The following is a 20,592-nucleotide window of genomic DNA, read 5'->3' as shown; positions in this document are numbered from 1 at the left end:
CAGATGTTTGGACCGAAGTTGTGCAAAAGTGACCACTTTTTCTTCCACTACCACATCTTCTAAAGTCAATATACCCAGGGTTGACCACTCACTAGGGTTAGGGAGGCTGCATCAGGGTGACGTATTGTGCATTTATGTATTTGTTAATATGGAATCAGATGAGCTTATTAACCTCAATTGTGGAAGTACTACACGCAATTGTAACAAAAAATAGATGATGGTATTACGCACTTTAATCCGTCCCTATGATCCATAAGGGAGTTAACCCACTCAAGGGTAGACCCATAGTATCAGGAACTGACGGTCTCTGTCAAAATATTGGAGTCTGTTTGAATAAAATACTTTTCCCCATTGTAACAGCATTGCCATCATATGTGCGAGATACAACAGACCTCCTTAAACAACTGGAGGGTATCTCCCTTGAGAAAGGGATGTTATTGGCAAGCATAGATCTAGAAGCTTTATACTCCTCTATTCCCCACGACATGGGTCTACGGGCAGTGGAATTCTTTTTGAGAACTAGGGGGCTGCAGTATCGGGCCCATAGTGATTTCCTATTGAAACTCCTGAGGTTTCTGTTGACGAGAAATTACTTTTTGCTCAATAGCAAGTTTTACCACCAGCTTAGAGCCTCTTTAACACTAAATACAATGGGGACATTATCGGCCTGAGGTTTATAGGTATTGATCTTGTACCCCCGTCAAACAGAGGGGGAAACTGGGACGGAAAAATTCTGCAAAGGGAAACTGAGTGGATTTTTAAAAAGGGGACGCTCGCACCGGCAGGGCTGAATGGACACATCAATTTTGGCTGCATTTAATAATGGCCCCCTCGCTTCTCCGCTTCTCCTTCTTCCTTCTTTTTGTTTTATGCATCCACTATGTCTATTTTCACATGGAGTAATCTGTTTACATGAGGTTCAGATATGCAGTAGTTCTAGCACCCATCTGTGATGCTGCTTTGGGGAAATGGAGGTGTGCCAGTGTACCTGGACAACCTCCCTGCTCCCTACATCAGTGCCACTTCCGTTATGTGAGTGCATAGATACTCTCTCCTTTTGCATTCTGACCTATAGCTTTTTTATTTAGCTATATGTTCTTTGTTCCGCTTTCCCACTGCTATTTCCTAGCCAGACCACTAACGGTTATTTTGTTCTGTAACACATACGATTGCTGTGTACAATGCATTTGTGTTTGCTGTGTAGCACCATGACAACGACGTCCGGTGTGTAGCTCCGCCCACATGCATGTCTGAATAAACTGAATCCACTGAATTCTGGTCCATTATTGCTTTGCTGCTGGCCTTCTGTTATCCATACTGCAGACCAAATGCTATTAGCATAACACTACACACCTGGTATTGACTCCTTTGTCCTTTGTGTCTGAACAGGTACATATACCGCTGTGTAGTATATACATATATATATATATATATATATATATATATATATATATATATATATATATATATATATATAGCATTCTATAGTTAGGCTGTTTCTTGAGGAATATCACCCCCTGTAACACAAGGATTCCACACGGTTCCTAAAACTGTCTGTGTGGAATTCATTTGAAGTGTTGGATTTTTTGAATGAACATCTGAGAAACTTTCCTCTTTAAATTGTTATATATTTAAAATATTAACTAATTCTTCAATTTTTTTCAAAATCTCCTTATGATTCTCATAAGGGATGAAACGCGTTGGGATAATGCATAGATATATGTAGGGACTGTGTAGTGTGGGGTGAGGGCCCCCAAGGGCCACTTTCCTGTTTAGGGTCAGATAAACAAGGTCGGAATATCTGCCCTGTTGTTCTCTCAGTTTTAGGGTGATATAAGGATGGCTACGATTGTCTTCTCTTTCCACAGACCAACGCCGGCCTAGCGTCTGCGTTTTCTCCATTTAAAACGCTTTGAGCACAGACAGCCAACATTGATTCTGGTAAGACCAACCCATTTTTCAGTAGACATTAACTCATGGTGTGCTGATTTTGGTATATTTCCTATGCATCTGATCTCATTGCTGTTCATACTATTGTTTTACTGTTGGTGGATTTTTTAGGGGCTCTTACAGTTGTCGTACACTGGAGGTCTCCACATACCGTTTATTTTTTCTGTTTGTTCTGTGAGTCTATACACCTGATTTTAGGGGTATTTAGTAAAGGTTATATTCTATAGTAGCTACCTATGTTTATTTCAACTTTCTGTAATATTGAGGTAACTTTCCATGTGCATTGTATATCTGACACATGGTAGTTTGGACGGGCTTGTCTATTTGGAGGCCTCTGAACTGCGGCAGAAGCAGGTTATACCAGAGTGGTGTCCTAGGTGACCAGGACACCTCCTCGGAGTCAAAGAGCAACGAAGATCTTTGCCAGACCTTCAGAGTGGTTTGCATTGGGACCATAAGTGCATGTCCCTGTCTATAAATAGAGTTCACCAGAGCCTTATAGGAACCGAGAAGTGAAGCCTCCAGCTCAGTACAAGGATTAAAGTGTCTATGGGTAAACCACCACCAACTGGCTGGTAAGGAAGTAGAGGTATAAATTTGGGAGCGCCAGTCCACCCTGCTCAGTGTTGGAAATTGTAGCGTGCCTAAAGCTATTCTAGGAGTACCTGAGATCTAAGATCTTTGTCAATACTGGAACACAGGGATAACGGTAACCACACTGGATAGTTGTGAATGAGGTACAAGAATCTAGGCAACACCTTCATCTTAAACAAATAAATTCTGCCTGTAACTGTGAGGGGGAAGTGTTTCCATTCTATCAAAGTCTACTTGAAGAAGTTGAACCAAAGGAGTGACATTGTCAGGTATAAAAGTACAGATATCTGGGCTTATCACTATACCTAAATAAGTAATTTTGCCTGCCCATTCTAATGGTGAAGGGAGTGCAGTGTCTCTAGCCACATTGTCTATCGCCATTATCAAAGACTTTGACCACTTCACACAGAGGCCAGAAAAATATGTAAATAAGTCAAATAGAGATAACACTGCCTGTAAAGATGGACCTGGATCATTTAGGAAAAGAAGTGTATCATCCGCGTTATAAACTCTTTATAACAGGAGAGGCCCTTATATTTAGTGCTAATGGCTCAATGGCCAATGCAAAAAGGGATGGGGACAGTGGACAGACCTGTCTAGTTCCTCGGGCAAGTGTGAATGCGGGAGAGATATGACAATTAGTTTTAACACACGCTATGGGCTGGGAGTATAATAACTGCACCCATCAGATAAACCTGGGTCCAATTCTAAATTTACCAAGCATAGACCACAAATACGACCACTCTACCGAGTTGAATGCTTTCTCAAGGTCCAATGAGGCCACGATTCTCGAGCCACTCGACCCTACTGTAGATGATATGTTAGTGAAAAACCTTTGAAGTTTAACATCAGTGGCCTTCCCTGGTATGAAACCATATTGGTCTGGATGCATAAGATGAGTAATTATTTTTTGCAAACGCATTGCCAATATTTTGGCTAATATTTTAATATCACAATTGAGGAGTTAAATGAATCGGTATGAGCCACAATCTGTAGGATCTTTACGGGGTTGTGGGATCAGCACTATAAGAGCCTCTCTCATAGAAAGGGGAAGAGTATTACCTCCATTGAAGGATTAAAAAATGTTAAGCAAATGAGATGCAATCAGTTCAATATGCAATTTATAACATTGTATAGGTGAACCATCTAGACCCAGAGTTTTTCTCTTTGGAAAAGAGTCAATAGCCTCAGTAACTTTCTCCAGAGATAGGTCCGCCTCCAGCAAACCCACATCTTCTCTATCCAGGGTGGGAAATACAATTGTGTCTAAGTATGCCTCTAGATCAGATGGATTATTATTTGAGACCTTAGATGAGTATAAATCAAAGTAAAAAATAGCAAAGGTGTCATTAATGATCAGGGGGTCATTAACCAGCATCCCAGTACAAGAGGTGACCTTCAAAATGGGATTTGGGGTGGTATCCTCTCTAGCCAAGTAAGCCAGCAGAAGACCATTCTTATCCCACTGTTTAAAAACCCTCTGTTGGGGGTACAACATTTTCTTCCTGTGGAGCTCTGTCAATAAAAGGGTATATTCACGCTGCTTCGCTGAGAAGACAGTAAAGGCCGAGGTGTCCCTAGTACTGAGATATTCCTCCTCCGCCACAGCCAGTTCAACCTCTAAAACCGTACATTGTTCAGCCAGGCTCCTCCTATGTGAGATTATCGCCCCTCTAACATATGCCTTAAAGGCGTCCCATACAAGATTGCCATCAGTTGAACCTGAATTAACCCCTTCCCGACATTTGATGTATCCATACGTCATAGCTGGATACGGGAAGTATGGAACAGGCTCACGGAGTGCACCCACTCCATACGATGCGGGTGTCGGCTGTATGTTACAACCGACACTTCACAGTTTTACCCGTTAAATGTCGCAGTCAATAGCGACCTTGACATTTAAATCGTTAGAAAAAGGGGTCGACCCCCTCTAGCAGCACATCGCACATCGCGCCCCCCAATGCAATCGCAGGGTGGCGATGGTTGCTATGGCTGCCTGGGGTCCTAATTAAGGCCCTCAGGTCCGCCATCTTTGTGCTCCTACTAAGCCCTTAATAGAAGCCTGTCAGAAAGACGATATACTGGAATACATTAGTATTGCAGTATATCATGCATAGAACAATCGCTGGTTGAAGACCCCTTGGGGGACTAATAAAAAAAGTAAAAATTAGGAAAATAACGTTTTGTTTTATTTGTAAAAAAATTTTAAAAAAATGTAAAGTTAAAAAAATTTTTTTTTTCCCATTTCCCCCCTAGAGCATAGTAAAAAAATAAGTAAAGAAACATAATTGGTATCGCCTCATCCGTAAAAGTGTGAATTATTACAATATATCATTATTTAACCTGCACGGTGTAAGCCGTATAAAAAAAAAATTGTAAACGCCAGAATCTCTCTTTTTGGTGACCTCATCTCCCACAAAAAAAGGAATAAAAAGTGATCAAAACTTTGCATGTACTTCAAAATGATATCATTAAAAACTAACTAAAGTAGTGAAATATAGAAAAAACTATATATATATATTTGGTATCGCCGTAATCGTATTGACCCACAAAATAAAGTTAACATGTTGTTTTAATTGCACAGAACATTCCGTAAAAACTAAGCGCAAAAAACAATGGAGGAATCGCTGTTTTTTAATTTTCTACCCCACAAATAATTTTTTCCCCGTTTCCTAGTACATTATATGGCACAATAAATGGCGCTATAAAAAACTACTACAACTCGTTCCGCAAAAATCAAGCCCTCATAGGACTATATAGAGAGAAAAATAAAAAAGTTATGGCTTTTGGAAGGTGGGGAGGAAAAAACGAAAATTAAAATCTGAAAGTTGTTTAAGACGGGAAGGGGTTAATATTCCAAAAATCTGTAGTTTCTCTTTCTAAGGAGGTTGCATAAGGGACTCAATCTCCAGATCTTCCATTTTGCAACTTCAGGTAATCTCAAAGTAATCATGAGGGGAGTGGTCTGAAATCCCCCGAGGTAGCGTCTATCACATATATTAAGCAAACGTCATTTCCAAATGCCAAATCCTTTCTGGAAATGGGCGTATAGGCAGGTGAGTGGCACAAATAAGCTGTAGAATAAAAGTAGCGAGCCTGCCAAATTTCCCTCAAATGAAAAGTTGCAGCCCAGTTATCTAAGGGGGTATCACAGCCTGGGATCCCCCCCCCTCCCCAGTTTATCTAATTTAGAACACATCAAAAGATTAAAATCCCAGAGAAACAGAGGAGCAGGACCAAACTCAGATACCAGTAGCATTATATCAGAGAGTAATTGGACGGTAGCCGCAGGGGGGTTATAGACATTAACTATAAAGTAGGACTTAAAATGGATCTGACATGACAACACAATGAACCTTCCCCTAGGATCAGTTGTAACAGAGTTAACATTACATTGCAAATATTTGTGAACCAGCAAAGAGACCCCACAGGAGTAATTAGGGTAAGAAACATGATAACCATGCCTGACCCATGGTCGCGTAAGAGCTCGCAGTCTGGGACCAAGTAAATGGGTCTCTTGTAGAAGTATAATCTGCAGATTGTATGTGGAGAGAAATTTAAAGACTAAGGACCTTTTAAATTTGTCATTGAGGCCGCGGACATTACAGGTGATAATTTTAAGATGATGCAACGTCTCCATGGATATAATTTAGGTCAAAACAGATCCGGATGGTAACAATACATAGGGGAGGAACATAAAAACTACATCCCCTCTGGGAATTTTTAACTCCAGTACTCCCAAAGATCATCTCATCGGTCCACATGTACATAATCAGACAGGTATGAAACGCATAAACAAAAAAACCCAAACCAAACCTACCCTACCCATCTCCCCGAACCAGGGGCAAAGCTAAAGGCTCATGGGCCCCTATGCAAAAGTTCTTATTGGCCCCCCCCAATCTCCTCATGGCCGACGGTCCGCAGCTTTCAGCTGCATCGCTGGGTCTCCTAAGTGACCCAACAATGCAGCACTAGCAGCCAGGGGCGTCACTAAGGCTGGGTTCACACACCCTATTTACGGACGTAGTTCGGGCGTTTTAGCATTGAATTACATCCGACAATGCAGCTCAAAAGCATTGGCAAACATCTGCCCATTCATTTGAATGGGTCTTACGATGTTCTGTGCCGACGGTCATTTTTTTTATGCGCCGCTGTCAAAAGGCGGCGCGTAAAAAAGACGCCCGCGTCAAAGAAGTGCCTGTCACTTCTTCAGACGTAAATGGAGCCGTTTTCCATGGACTCCATGGAAAAACAGCTCCAATTACGGCCGTAATGGACGCAGCGAAAGACGCCTGCACATGCCTTTACGTCTGAAATAACGGTGCTGTTTTCTCCTGAAAACAGCACCGTAATTTCAGCCGTAATGGACGCTGCCGTGTGAACATACCCTCAGGATTTAAAATGTCAGGGGAAATAGCCCCAATACATATGTGTCCGCCCAAAAAAAAATGTGTGTATAGGAGACAGCATAGCATATCTATAGCACTAGGACCCTATAAACTATGGATATGATTAGATACATTGGCTCAGCAGACAGTATCACACATGATAGGATTAGATACAGTGGCTCAGCAGACAGTATCACACATGATAGGATTAGATACACGGCTCAGCAGACAGTATCACACATGATAGGATTAGATGCAGTGGCTCAGCAGACAGTATCACACATGATAGGATTAGATACAGTGGCTGAGCAGACAGTATCACACATGATAGGATTAGATGCAGTGGCCCAGCAGACAGTATCACACATGATAGGATTAGATACAATGACTCAGCAGACAGTATCACACATGATAGGATTAGATACAGTGGCTCAGCAGACAGTACCACACATGATAGAATTAGATACAGTGGCTCAGAAGGCAGTATCACACATGATAGGATTAGATACAGTGGCTCAGTAGACAGTATCACACATGATAGGATTAGATACAGTGGCTGAGCAGACAGTATCACACATTATTGGATTAGATACAGTGGCTCGGAAGGCAGTATCACACATGATAGGATTAGATACAGCGGCTCAGCAGACAGTATCACACATGATAGGATTAGAGATAGGGCCCAGCAGACAGTATCACACATGATTGGATTAGATATAGGGCCCAGCAGACAGTATCACACATGATAGGATTAGATACAGTGGCTCAACAGACAGTATCACACATGATTGAATTAGATATAGGGCCCAGCAGACAGTATCACACATGATAGGATTAGATACAGTGGCTCAGCAGACAGTATCACACATGATAGGATTAGATATAGGGCCCAGCAGACAGTATCACACATGATACGATTAGATACAGGGCTCAGCAGACAGTATCACACATGATTGGATTAGATACAGGGCTCAGCTCGCTGACATTGCGGCTCCAGCGCTGGACCCAGGAAAGGTAAGAATAATAATTTTGCTTCTTTATGTGTTACTGATTACTTTTGTGTGTTTGTGTTTTTTTACAGGTTCGGTTGTTGGACTTCGGATACGAGGACTTCAATGACGGCGTTTTTTTTATTCTCAATAAAATGGTTAATGAGGGTTGTGTTTTTTAATTTCAATAAAATATTTTTTCTATGTGCTTGTATCTTTTTAAACTTTATTATCACAGCCTTAGTAATGGCCGCTGGCTGATTGACAATGCCCATTACTAAGGCGGGGCTTAATGTTAGCAGGTGCAGAGGCCAAAACTAACCCCCATTATTACCGCCACCAGGGATGCTGGGAAGTGCCGGGTACGAACCAGTACCCGACCATCTGTAGTGACGGGCAGGCACCGGGGTGGCAGCAGGCTGGTAGTATTAGGCTGGGGAAGGCCAAAAACAGTGGCCCTTCCCACCCTGGTAATGCTGCCTGCTGCTGCTGTGTTGTATCTGGCTGGTTAAGAAAATTGGGGGGGACCCCACATCGTTCTTTCCAATTATTTATTTATTTATTTATTTTTAAATGACGTGGGGTCCCCCCCATTTTTCATAACCAGCCAGATACAATAAAGCAGCAGCAGCCTAGCATTACCAGGGTGGGAAGGGCCACTGTATCTGGCCTTTCCCCTCCTGATAATACCAGCCTGCGGCCACCCCAGTGGCCTACCATCACTACAGATGGTCAGGTACTGGATCGGACCCGGCTCTTCCCAGCACCCCTGGTGGCGGTGGGTACCGGGGTAATAAAGGGGGTTAGTGTTAGCCTCTGCACCGGCTAACACTAAGCCCCGCCTTAGCAATGTATACTGTCAATCAGCCGGCGGCCACTACTAAGGCGGTAGTAATATAGTTTAAAAAAAACACAAAGACATAGAAAAAATATTTTATTGAAATAAAAAAAAACCCACACAACCCTCATTAACCATTTTATTGATAATAAAAAAAAAGCCGTCATCGAAGTAGTCCTGAAATCCGCCGTAGTCCAACGACCGAACCTGTAAGAAAACACACAAGAAAAACGATACTGTCTGTGGGACCCTGTATCTAAGCCTACCACAACGTAGGCTTAGATACAGGGTCCAGCAGACAGTAATCTTATACAGTATAAGATTACTGTGTGCTGGGGCCCTGTATCTAAACCTACAGTGTGGTAGGCTTATATACAGGGCCCAGCAGACAGGATCACGCATGGGCCAATTATCTAAGCCTACCATGTGATTGGCTTAGATACAGGGCCCAGCAGACAGCATCACACAATCTGTGATCCTGTCTCATGGGCCCTCTAAGCCTGCTACATCGTAGGCTTAGGGGTTGTGCAGTCCCTAAACATTGATGGCCTATCCACAGGATAAGCCATCAATAGCTGATGTGTCTCCCGGGACCCGCAAATCAGCTGTTTTGAAGGGGCCGCAGCACTCGTACGAGAGCTGCTTCCCCTTCATTTCACTACTCGCTCACACTGTGAATCGCCGACACCGATTCACAGTGTGACCGGAATGATGTGACCGGAATGAAGGGGAGCAGCTCTCGTACAAGTGCTGCGGCCCCTTCAAAACAGCTGATTGGCGGGTCCTGGGAGTCGGACCCCGCCAGTCAGGGCTAATCTTACCTTCCTCTTCAGCCGCTGCGGTAGTTCTGTCGTCTCGATGCTGTGCGCGGCGCATAGCGCTGTGACGTCATGCACTGCGCACAGCGCTTGACGTCAGGACCTCCGCTGCGATCCGGAACCAGGAAGGTAAGTACAGTCTGTTACTATAGTAACAGGGGCCCGTGGCCCGAGTTACTATAGTAACTTTTTATTGATGTGGTGCGGGGGGCTGTGGGCCCCCCTGGCTTCAGGGCCCGGTCGCAATTGTGACCGCTGCGACCCCTATAGCTATGCCAGTGCGCCGAACTCGAGACAGGTTTCCTACCCAATTGCAGCATGTAGCAAAAACCAGAAACAAAACTTCACGGCATATTTAAACAGAAAGTAAAAAAGGGGAGCAAGCCCCTTACCTTAGAATACAGAATGGATTCTACAGAAAGCCAAGAGGCTCAATATAGCTATGACATGGAAGAGAGGAGTGTTACGGCAATATATCCAAGTCCTGGTTTATCTCCCGACGTCCCTTATGGCTGTCGATATCAGCGAGGAAAATGTAAATCTGCATAGAAGAGAAAATCATTCCACGGTGTAGAGCAAGTTCCCACTGCTATAGTCCTTCATAGTATAAGAAGATACAATAATACAGGGGCAAATAAATCCGAGTCCATAACGTTCCAACCAGGCAAAGACTACTTCCGGTTTGTCAATGAATACTGCAGAGCCATTGTGCACCAATCTGAGTTTGGCAGGGTACACCATAGATTAGAGAATGTTTTTCTCCCTCAAACATTTCTTGGCCTCTGCAAATCGCTGCCGTTGTTTTTGTACCTCCATTGAATAATCAGGAAAGACTCTCACATCCTGGTTAGTGTGTTTTAGAGGCCAATGCTTTCTTGCATGTTCCAGCAATTTGTCTCGGTCTTTCAAATTCAGAAACTTGGCGATGAAGGTGTGTGGCGGTGCCCCAGGTGGAGAAGTTCTAGTCGGGATCCGATTTGAGTCACGTTTCCAAAAATGTAGCAAGGGTTGTTTTTCCCACACATACAAGGAGGCCAATGAAGCGGATGTTACGTCGTCACAAGCGGTTCTCCATGTCATCAACTTTAGCTCGCTATGGAGACCAAAGTCTCTCTGGAAGGCATATATTTTCTCAGTCTGAACCATGGGAGATTCAGTAATGGCCTTCAGCACATCCAGCATGCACTGCTCAGGAGGGGAGTCATCTGGAGTGGAAGGGGAGGCAGAAGCCTCAGAAGTCCGCGATGCGCAGCGCCCGGACGTAGGACCAGTGGACTTATCCATCTTATCCGTGATTTTAGGTTGCTTAGAGGAAGCCATTATGTGAGCACCCCGAGTAGCATGATAGTGGAAAAGCAGAAAATCAGCTTCGACCGGTGCAATGCCAAACATAAGTTAAAGGATTATAAGCACAGGGAAGGGGGAAGATCCTCCACGTGTTTCATAGTGTCCAGATTACATCTGTGCAATGTATAGATGGGCAGCAGGGAGGTGGTAGCATACCACACGTTTCAAAACCTAACCCTGGCAAATCTTGATGGTGGTACACCCAGGGGAGTGAGAGGCTGCAGGATACACTCTCCGCTATGTACCCGGCCTCTAGCACATCTGGAAGGTCCGTAAGGTGGTCATCAGGCACTTCACCAGTAGCTGGAAGCAGCTTAGGAGCCAGTCAGGAGTCCAGATGGCAAGCCTACCATCCCCAGAGATCGTGATGGACGGCCGGGGCTTCAGGCCGAATAGTAGGCCGCACAAGAGCCTGCACCTAGGGGAACCTCCTGGGACAGCGTCCCAGAGCGACCCGCTCTTTCAGGGGCCATTATTTGACCTCACCTGGCCTCCGTGCACCCGACCGAAAGTGCAGCCCGCGCACTTCCGTTTCTAACTTTAGGCCGGGGATTTGGTTCTGATACTAGGTCTCCGTGCTTTAGAACCACCAAATGGCGTAAAAGACCCCTACGGGTGTAGCTGTACCCGTGGGGAGCACCACTGTGTACAGTTCCTTGAGGGAACTGACATTGTAATGGAGGATGGCCCGCAGATTATCTCAGGCTATTACAACCTAAAACTCAAATCTCAAGGGGGCGTGACATGGATGCTGGCGGGAGCAGACATTTGATAGATGAGCTCTGCCAGCATCCATGTCATGCCCCCTTGAGATTGAGTTTTAGGATGTAATAGTTGGTTCCTGGATGTTATTTTAGCTCTAGAAAAAGCTCTTTTGATACAGTGATTGCTATAGCCATGTTTAATAAATCTCTGCTTCAGATCTTGAGATCTAGCAATAAAATCTCCCTCGGTTGAGCAGACTTTACTCATCCTTAGAGATTGTCCAATCGGTATAGCTTCAATTGTTTGTTTAGGGTGTAGTGACGTTGCATGAAGAAGGGAATTGGTAGATGTAGATTTGCGGAACAGATCTGTTTGGATAAAATTATCATTACCGCTTTTGATTGAGATGTCTAAAAAATGTATTTCCTGCATATTCCATTTGGATGTTATCCTAATGTATTTGTCATTACAATTGAGTTATGAGATAAAACTAACTAATTGATTAGATGTTCCCTGCGAGATCCTGAAGATATTATTGATGTATCAAGCCCAAAATAGAGCCCGCTCCATCGACTCTCCATGATCTCCACAGCCCCAGGAATAAATTTGCATATGAGGGTGCACGAGCCACCCTCATTGCAGTACCCTGGAGATGTAGGAAGAAGGACCGTGGTGTAATTAAGGAGTATCGTTCTAACCTCTCCTTTTAGCTTGCAGTATGGCTAATCTCAACATCTTTAGCATCAATGTGAGAAGCATCAGGAACAGGTCTAAACTGCAGACTGTACTAACCTATTTACATAGACAGGACTGTGATATTTATATGCTTCAGGAATGTGCTTTACCTTCCTCTAGGTGATAAAACTGTCTGGCCAGGCAGTAAGTTAACGACCCTTCCTACTGGTCTGTTGGGGGCAGCATGGGTGCAGCAGGAGTTGCTGTCCTTATCAAGGGGGGCAAGTTCACACTTGATTCCGTCCAAGAGCTCGTCTGCGGCCGCCTCATGGTTGTAGACGGTTTTTGGGCGGGCGAGCTGCTTAGGTTCATCAATGTGTATGCCCCCCTGGTCGGGAGCGAGCGATTGGAACTTTTTTAGCTCCTATGCACCCAGCTAGTCATGACTAGGGCAGTGGTGTTGGGTTGGGACTTTACCTGCCCCATCGAAGAGTATGGGCGCATCTTAGCAAAGACCAACTTAGATTGTTCCTCTAAACTGCTTATCGAGACGGTGACTCAGGCGTCCTTTCGGGACGCTGTAGGCTCCATGTGGGTCGGCACTGCCAACTACAGATGGCTCACAGCGATCGCGCCTAATCTTTGAGTTCACCTCTTAGGCGGTGAAACATGCTTGCTATTCCATGGTCCCCTGCTTTTTCTTTGACCACAGGGCCGTTAGGCTGCGAGCTGTTCTGGGCTCTGGGTTTCCTCCCGGCCCGGGTTCCTGGAAGCTTAACTGTGCCCTGCTTGAAAGGGAAGAGATGCTGAAGGAACTTAGGAATGGCTACATTTGTGGAGGAATGATAAATGTCTAACAACACTGCTGATTGGTGGGAATATGTTAAAGTTAAATTTCTTTCAGGCAAAGAGCCGTCAACAGGCATGTGAGCGGAGGAGGGACTTCAGGGATCTGCAATGACAGCTATGCTCCTTGCAAGACCTCCACCAGTGGCGCTGGGACGTCAGAGTTGGGCTGGAGGAGACCAAAAAGGGCCTGAAAGGACACTTTGTGGAGGAGTCCAATCGCATCATCATTCGCTCCAAGGGGGAGCACCTGGAGAAGGGTGAGATGTATAACTCTTTATTTTTCAGGAAGCTCCACGCAAGCCACACACCCATGTCAGAGCTGCGAGACGAGACAGGAAACATCATGACGGGGAAGGAGGGAGTGATGGCAGTAGTCAGAGACTACTACAGCAACCTCTACTCCCTGAAGACCTTTGATCCGAATACTGCTGACAAATTCCTTTCAGATCACTAATCCTCTTGATCCTGCAGGTGCATCAGCAATGGATGCACCCTTGACTATGGAGGAGCTTCACTCTGCCGCTACATCCCTCAGGCACAGCAGAACCCTGAGCAGTGATGGTCTCCCAGCAGAGCTATACATAGCGCTGTGGGACCTCATTGGCTCGGACCTGTTGGAGCTGTGCAGGGAGATGGTGATGGAGGGCAGAATGCCTCTGTCATTGAGGGAAGGAATGATCACAATCCTGTATAAGCGGAAGGGAGAGAGACGGGACTTGAAAAACTGGCGTCCCATCTCTCTCCTGAACGTGGACTACAAGATCCTCGCCAAGGTACTGGCCAACCGTAATACTCTAAAGCTCCCCCTAGTGGTAACTACAGGTAGGCAGCATGTTATCTTTTAAATTAATGACTATGCAGGGTATTTGGAGCCCTTTACATGCCAAGAAATACACACAGTTCTTTACCTGCCATCAAATATACACATTAGTTTTTTATGGGATCTCAACGACATTTATCTTTATGTTCTGGCAGTCTGAAATTTCCTGTGCCATCAATAACAATTTAACACTTGATTTTCTCAGATATGTTAGTCATTCATACATAAGAATTATGTGAAATTTCAATGAGCGATAATCTTGATGAATGCCAAAATTATTCAATGTGTAACCGAGTTAAAGTTACCAAACATATCTCAACTTTATGTGGTTTTCTAAACTGTGAATTATGATAATGTTTTTCTAAAGTAATTGATGTGCAATTGTGGATGCTTACCTAGTACTCTTGATCTTGGTAACTAAAATTATAACAATTAAAAAATGCTTAAAAAGAATAACTGTACTTCCAAAAAATCTCTTAATATGTTATAAAGACACATCAGATGTTTTGATCGGTGCTCCTTGTTAGGATGAAGATGGGCTCATTGACGTCGTCTTTAGCCTAACACGGAGTGCTGACCACAGCGATGATGCAATTCAACTGAGTGCTTCTGCACATTCGTTACAGCAATGGTGGGGGTCTCAGCAGCCGGACCGCCACCAATCAAAACTTCTGAAATGTCTCTATGATATATCAAAAGTTTTTTTGAAAGTGCAGTTACTCTTTTACATTATGATTTTTAAAACATTTAATGACTATCTTTATTTGCAAGCCAAAATTATTGTGAGAACATCATGGTCTGAAGGCTAACTAAATCAAGACATAACATCCCTCATTTAATCCTTCTCTGAGAGTAAAAATATCATATACAGCAAGGGAATTCCAACGTATTGTATGAATCAGAAGCATTTTGGCTATGTATGCATGCATGTAATTTTGAAACCTTTACCTCTACTCATTGATTTTTTGAATATGACCTTAAAACAGTGTGTTGCATGACAGATGGCTGCTTAATAAGATTAACTATTTAATTCATATGTAATATCCAAATCATGCTTTAAGCGCTTATTTTTAAATCCCATACAGTATCTTTCATTTAGATATTAAATGGTAGTAGAGGGCATGTTCTCAACCTCTGAGAATGTGTACATTTTACATAATTATTAGAATGTTATTAAATGTTACTGTAATATTAAACTGATATTAAAAGTAATATAATCATGTATGTGAATTATGATGTTGTACACTTGTATTAATTTGTATCAAACTGTAAATTGTGTAACTGCTGCGGTCACGAATTTAAAGCAAAAAAATAAATAAAAATTATTTGCTTTTCTTTTTGACATGCACAGGAGAAAGCAAGGAGGGAGCACTCGGTCTTTTTTTTTTTTTTCTGTATAAAACTATAAAAAAAATATATAAAAATTAGTTTAGATAGTTATCAGCTAGTTAGTTTAGTGTTAGGGTATGTTCACACAGAGTTTATTGGCGCTGTTTTTGACGTGGAAACCGGGAAAACATTTCCAAAATCGCCTCCCATTGATTTCAATGAGGGGTGGAGATAAAGGCGACATGCTCTTTCTTCCTGCAGTTCCGTCTCTGACCTCCTATTGAAATCAATGGGAAGCAGAGAAAGCGTTTTTCTCTGGGTTTTTGGCCCGCGGAGCTTAATCGTCGTGGTCAAAAAATGCTGCGAAAAAAACACAGGAAGTGCAGGCTGGCCAAAATCTGTCTCTAAACTCTGTGTGAACTGGGCCTTACTGTTAGAGTCAGGGAGCTGTCAAAAAGCATAGTTCGGTTTAGTGTCAGGGAATTTAGCATCAGGAATCCATCACCATAGTTAGGTTTAGTCTTAGGCATTCATTATCGTAATTAGTTAAGTTTAGCGTCAGGAAAGCTTGGAATAATCTAGTTAGGTTTAGTGTCAGGTAACCGTCACAATAATTACATTTAGCATTAGGAAAGCATGCACTAAATAAACTAGTTAGGTTTAGGGTCAGAGAATCGTCGCCTGACCCTAAACTAGTTAGTTTTACCATTAGAGAAGTTAACAAAAAATCTAGTTAGGTTAAGGGTATGTGCACACGGAGTGTTTTCAGCCGTTTTTCGGGCCGTATTCGTCTCCGAAAAACGTCTGAAAACTCGGAAGCAGAACGCCTCCAAACATCTGCCCATTGATTTCAATGGGAAAAACGGCGTTCTGTTCCGACGGGGCGTTTTTTACATGGCCGTTTTTAAAAAACGGCATCGTAAAAAAAACGGCCGCGAATAAGAAGTGCATGTCACTTCTTGAGCCGTTTTTAGAGCCGTTTTTCATTGACTCTATAGAAAAATAGCTTCAAAAACGTCCATAAAAAATGCAGCGAAAAACGCGAGTATGATTAAAAGAGGTCTGATAATCAGAAGCTGTTTTCCCTTGATTTTGTGTGTGCACATACCCTTAGTGTTAGGAATCCTCGCCCTAGTTAGGTTTAGTGTCAGGGAAGTCCACTTGTTCTATAAAAATAAAAAAAATGAAATAAAAGAAAGTTTGTTTAGATAGTTATCTGCAGCAGCTCACCTAGTTAGTTTAGTTTTATGGTTAGTTAGTGTCATGGAACCGTCAAGGGAATTCCACTTGTTCTATAAAAACAACGAAAAAAAACACACAAAAATGTTTGTATAGTTTAGGTAGCAGCCTGATCCTCCTGGTTAGGGAAACATATTTGTATAGATTTTTTTTCGAGTTTCCTATAGTTTTTTTTTTTTTGCTGTATACCTAATACTTATTTTTTAAATTTTTATAACAGCATACATTTTACACGTGTCTAACCACAACATAATAAACATGTCCAATGGTCATTTACTGCCAAAGAGGCATATTCATTTCTTGCCTCCAACACAGTCTCGTCAAATGTTGAGACTCTGTTCTATTTATAAACCTCCTTATCCAGTGATGAAGAGGAGAGACCCGCAAGGAGACGCCCCAGGACCACCACCACAGTTGAAGCCCCTGAGGGATGTGATCCCGCCGCAGTTAAAACACCCGAGCGAAGTGAACTAATTTGTATCCCCACACCAGACAATTATGAGCCCCAAATCCCTGAGAACACGGGCAGCCCGGGGATCAAATTTAACATGGCAGGGCTCAGTGAGATGGACTTTTTCAAGTTCTTTTTCACTAATGACTTTATAGAGCTTATGGTTTTCCAGACAAATTTATATGCCCAACAGTATATCACCAAGAACCGCACATCATTTTATGCCCAATCCCGCAGCAGAGTTGGGTAAATACTGGGGACTACTCTTGAACATGGGGCTTCTGAAGAAGCCATTCATTTTGGCCTACTGGAGCACGGACATCTTATACCACACCCTGATGTACCAGATGGCCATGTCCAGGATGCGTTATGAGGCAAAACTTTGCTTCTTACATTATGCTGATAATGAAGAGTGCCCACCCCGACATGACCCCAGTTTTGACCGTTTTTATAAGCTGAGACCTCTATTAGACCATTTCAGTGCCCAAACATACACCATCGTGAAGTGTATTTGTATTGACGAGTCCCTGCTACATTTTAAAGGGAGGTTTTATTTCTGCCAGTACCTGCCGAGTAAGAGGGAAAAGAATGGCGTGAAGATATATAAGCTGTGTAGTGCATCAGGGTATACTTACAAATTTAGGGTATATGAAGGAAAGAACACCAGCATTCAGCCCCCAGAATGCCCCCCCTTCCTTACTAGGAGTTAACACAAAAATTGGGTGGGATTTGGTGCACCCACTGCTGAACCAGGATTATCATCTCTACCTGATTATTTTGTATACCTTGAAGATAACTCTTCAAGTGCATCGCTTCCAGAAGTACTGCGGCATATGGCACTGTTAGAAAAAAATCTGATAGTCCTCCCTAAGACACCGCTTGGCCAAACACTCAGAAGGCGTGAGAGCAGGGCACAATCCAGCAGTAACTTATTGTGTGTCAAGTACAAGGACAAGAGAGAGTGCATCCTGGACTACAATAGGTGCATGAGAGGTGAGAACTTGTCAGATCATGTCCTGAGGTCTTACAGCAACATGCGGAAATCCAGGGTGTGGTATAAGAAGCTGGCCGTGCACATCATACAGATGGCACTGTAAAATGCGTACGTACTACATCGATGTGCAGGCCAGAGGGGAACTTTCCTGGAATTTCAAGAGGTGGTTATCAAGAACCTTACCTTTAGGGACCAGGAAGGGGGGGGGGGCAGCCAGCACTTCTTGAAGTGAGGCCACACGCACAATACCAGTGCAACACTTTCCAGGAAAAGTTCCCCAAACTGGTGGGAAGGGAGTCAAAAGAAGTGTAGAGTATGCTCAAAAATGGGTACAAGGAAGGACACAATACGTCACTGTGACACGTGTCCTGAAAAACCAGGGCTCTGTATGTGTAAAGGATCTGGCAGACACAACTTCTGTGTCGACGCCCATAGGTAATCAGTCTGCACCTGCTTCTATGTCTGTGAGACTGACTCCATCTTCCACCACCCAGTATGGCAGGCTTAGGAGTGGGAGAGCCTATCACAGCCTGGCCAGACGGAGCTAGCTCCCGCCCTCTGTCTATGTATACCTGCCTTTCCTGTTCCTCCTTTGCTTGTGATTCTTCTCTGTTGGTTTCCTGGCCCTGCTGCAGCTTCTTGAACTACTATCCTCTGCTTGTGATTGACCTTGGCTTTTCTGACCACTCTTCTGCTATGCGTTTTTGTACCTCGCTCATCTCCTGGTTTGACTCGGCTCGTTCACCTCGCTTGTTGCTCACGGTGTTCCCGTGGGCAACTTCCCCATTTCCCTGGCTTCTTTGTACCCTTGTCTGTTTGTCTGTCGTGCACCTATTGAGTGTAGGGACCATCGCCTAGGGCGGGTCGTTGCAAGCAGGCAGGGACTGAGTGGCGGGTAGATTAGGGCTCACTTGTCTGTTTCCCTACCCCGACATTACATAATCACAAGCCCATATACCTAGTCTACCCTGGTCCCTGACACTACTATGGACCCCCTTGAGACCCTGGCTCAGCAAATGCAGGGCCTCTCCCTACAAGTCCAGGCCCTGGCTCAGAGGGTCAACCAGCCTGATGCTGCCCTGGTAGTGCCCCTCACCTCACCTCTTGAACCCCACCTCAAGTTGCCTGACCGGTTCTCAGGGGACCGGAAGAATTTTTTCTCCTTTCGGGAGAGTTGTAGGCTCTATTTTCGCTTAAAGCCTAACTCCGCTGGTTCTGAAAGCCAGCGGGTGGGTATAATTATGTCCCGGCTCCAGGACGGGCCCCAAGAATGGGCCTTCTCCTTGGCTCCTGACGCCCCTGAACTTTCCTCCGTTGATCTTTTCTTTTCTGCTCTCGGGCTCATTTATGACGAGACTGACAAGACTGCCTTTGCCGAGAGTCAGCTGGTGACCTTACGTCAGGGTAAGAGACCTGTTGAGGAGTATTGTTCTGACTTTAGGAAGTGGTGTGTAGCTTCTCGGTGGAATGACCCTGCCTAAAGGTGCCAGTTTAGATTGGGTCTGTCGAACGCCCTGAAAGACCTGCTAGTTAGCTATCCCTCTTCTGACTCCCTAGATCAGGTTATGGCTTTAGCGGTACGACTTGACCGACGTCTCAGGGAACAACGACTTGAACGTGTTTGTGTTTTCTCCTCTGACTCCCCCATGATGCCTCCCGAGGTTCCGTTGCTTCGTTCTTCCACGGAAGACTCGGAGGTACCTATGCAACTCGGGGCCTCCATGTCCCCCCAACAACGTAGAGAGTTCCGCAGGAAGAATGGTCTCTGCTTCTACTGTGGGGATGACAAGCATCAAGTGAACAACTGTCCTAGGCGTAAGAATAAGCAGCCGGAAGAACTTCCGCACCTAAGTGACCATCGGGGAGGTCACTTGGGCGCACAGGTATTTCCCGTAAATATGAAACGTAATAAAATCTTGCTTCCCTTTCAGGTCTCTTTTGGTGGTAGGTCTGCTACCGGCAGTGCCTTCGTGGATTCAGGGTCTTTTGCTAATATTATGTCTGTGGAATTTGCTATGTCTCTAGCTATGCCATTGATTGATTTGCCTAAACCTGTCCCGGTAGTGGGTATCGACTCCACTCCACTTGCTAACGGTTATTTTACACAGCATACCCCTGTTTTTGAACTCCTTGTGGGCTCCATGCATTTGGAGCAGTGCTCTGTACTGGTGATGCAGGGATTATCGTCCGATTTGGTTTTAGGCCTTCCCTGGTTGCAGTTGCATAATCCCACGTTTGACTGGAATACTGGGGATCTTACCAAATGGGGTAATGAATGCATGACGTCATGTTTTCCTGTTAATTCTATTTCTCTCCCTGAGGAGGTGAACACTCTACCTGAGTTTGTTCAGGACTTCGCTGATGTTTTCTCTAAGGAGGCCTCCGAAGTGTTACCACCTCATAGAGAATATGATTGCGCAATTGATTTGGTACCAGGAGCTAAGCTCCCTAAGGGTAGGATATTTAATCTCTCTTGTCCCGAACGTGAAGCCATGAGAGAGTATATCCAGGAATGCCTGGCCAAGGGTTACATTCGCCCCTCTACTTCTCCGGTAGGTGCTGGCTTCTTCTTCGTAGGGAAGAAGGATGGCGGTCTTAGGCCATGC

At 44.2% G+C, this 20,592-nt stretch overlaps 1 long non-coding RNA gene across 1 annotated transcript in view; it reads left to right on the top strand.

Annotated features, from left to right (window-relative positions):
* Positions 1-1,864: 1,864 nt before the first annotated feature.
* Positions 1,865-20,592, top strand: part of LOC142751120 (uncharacterized) — a 55,493-nt gene continuing 36,765 nt past the window's right edge. Inside the window, exon 1 of the long non-coding RNA XR_012882715.1 lies at positions 1,865-1,941. This is a non-coding gene — a long non-coding RNA (uncharacterized LOC142751120). The remainder of the gene's footprint in view (positions 1,942-20,592) is intronic.

This window comes from Rhinoderma darwinii, chromosome 3 (genome assembly GCF_050947455.1).
Source record: "Rhinoderma darwinii isolate aRhiDar2 chromosome 3, aRhiDar2.hap1, whole genome shotgun sequence".
Taxonomy (NCBI): Eukaryota; Metazoa; Chordata; class Amphibia; order Anura; family Rhinodermatidae; genus Rhinoderma; species Rhinoderma darwinii.
This window is presented reverse-complemented; position numbering and strand designations above follow the sequence as displayed.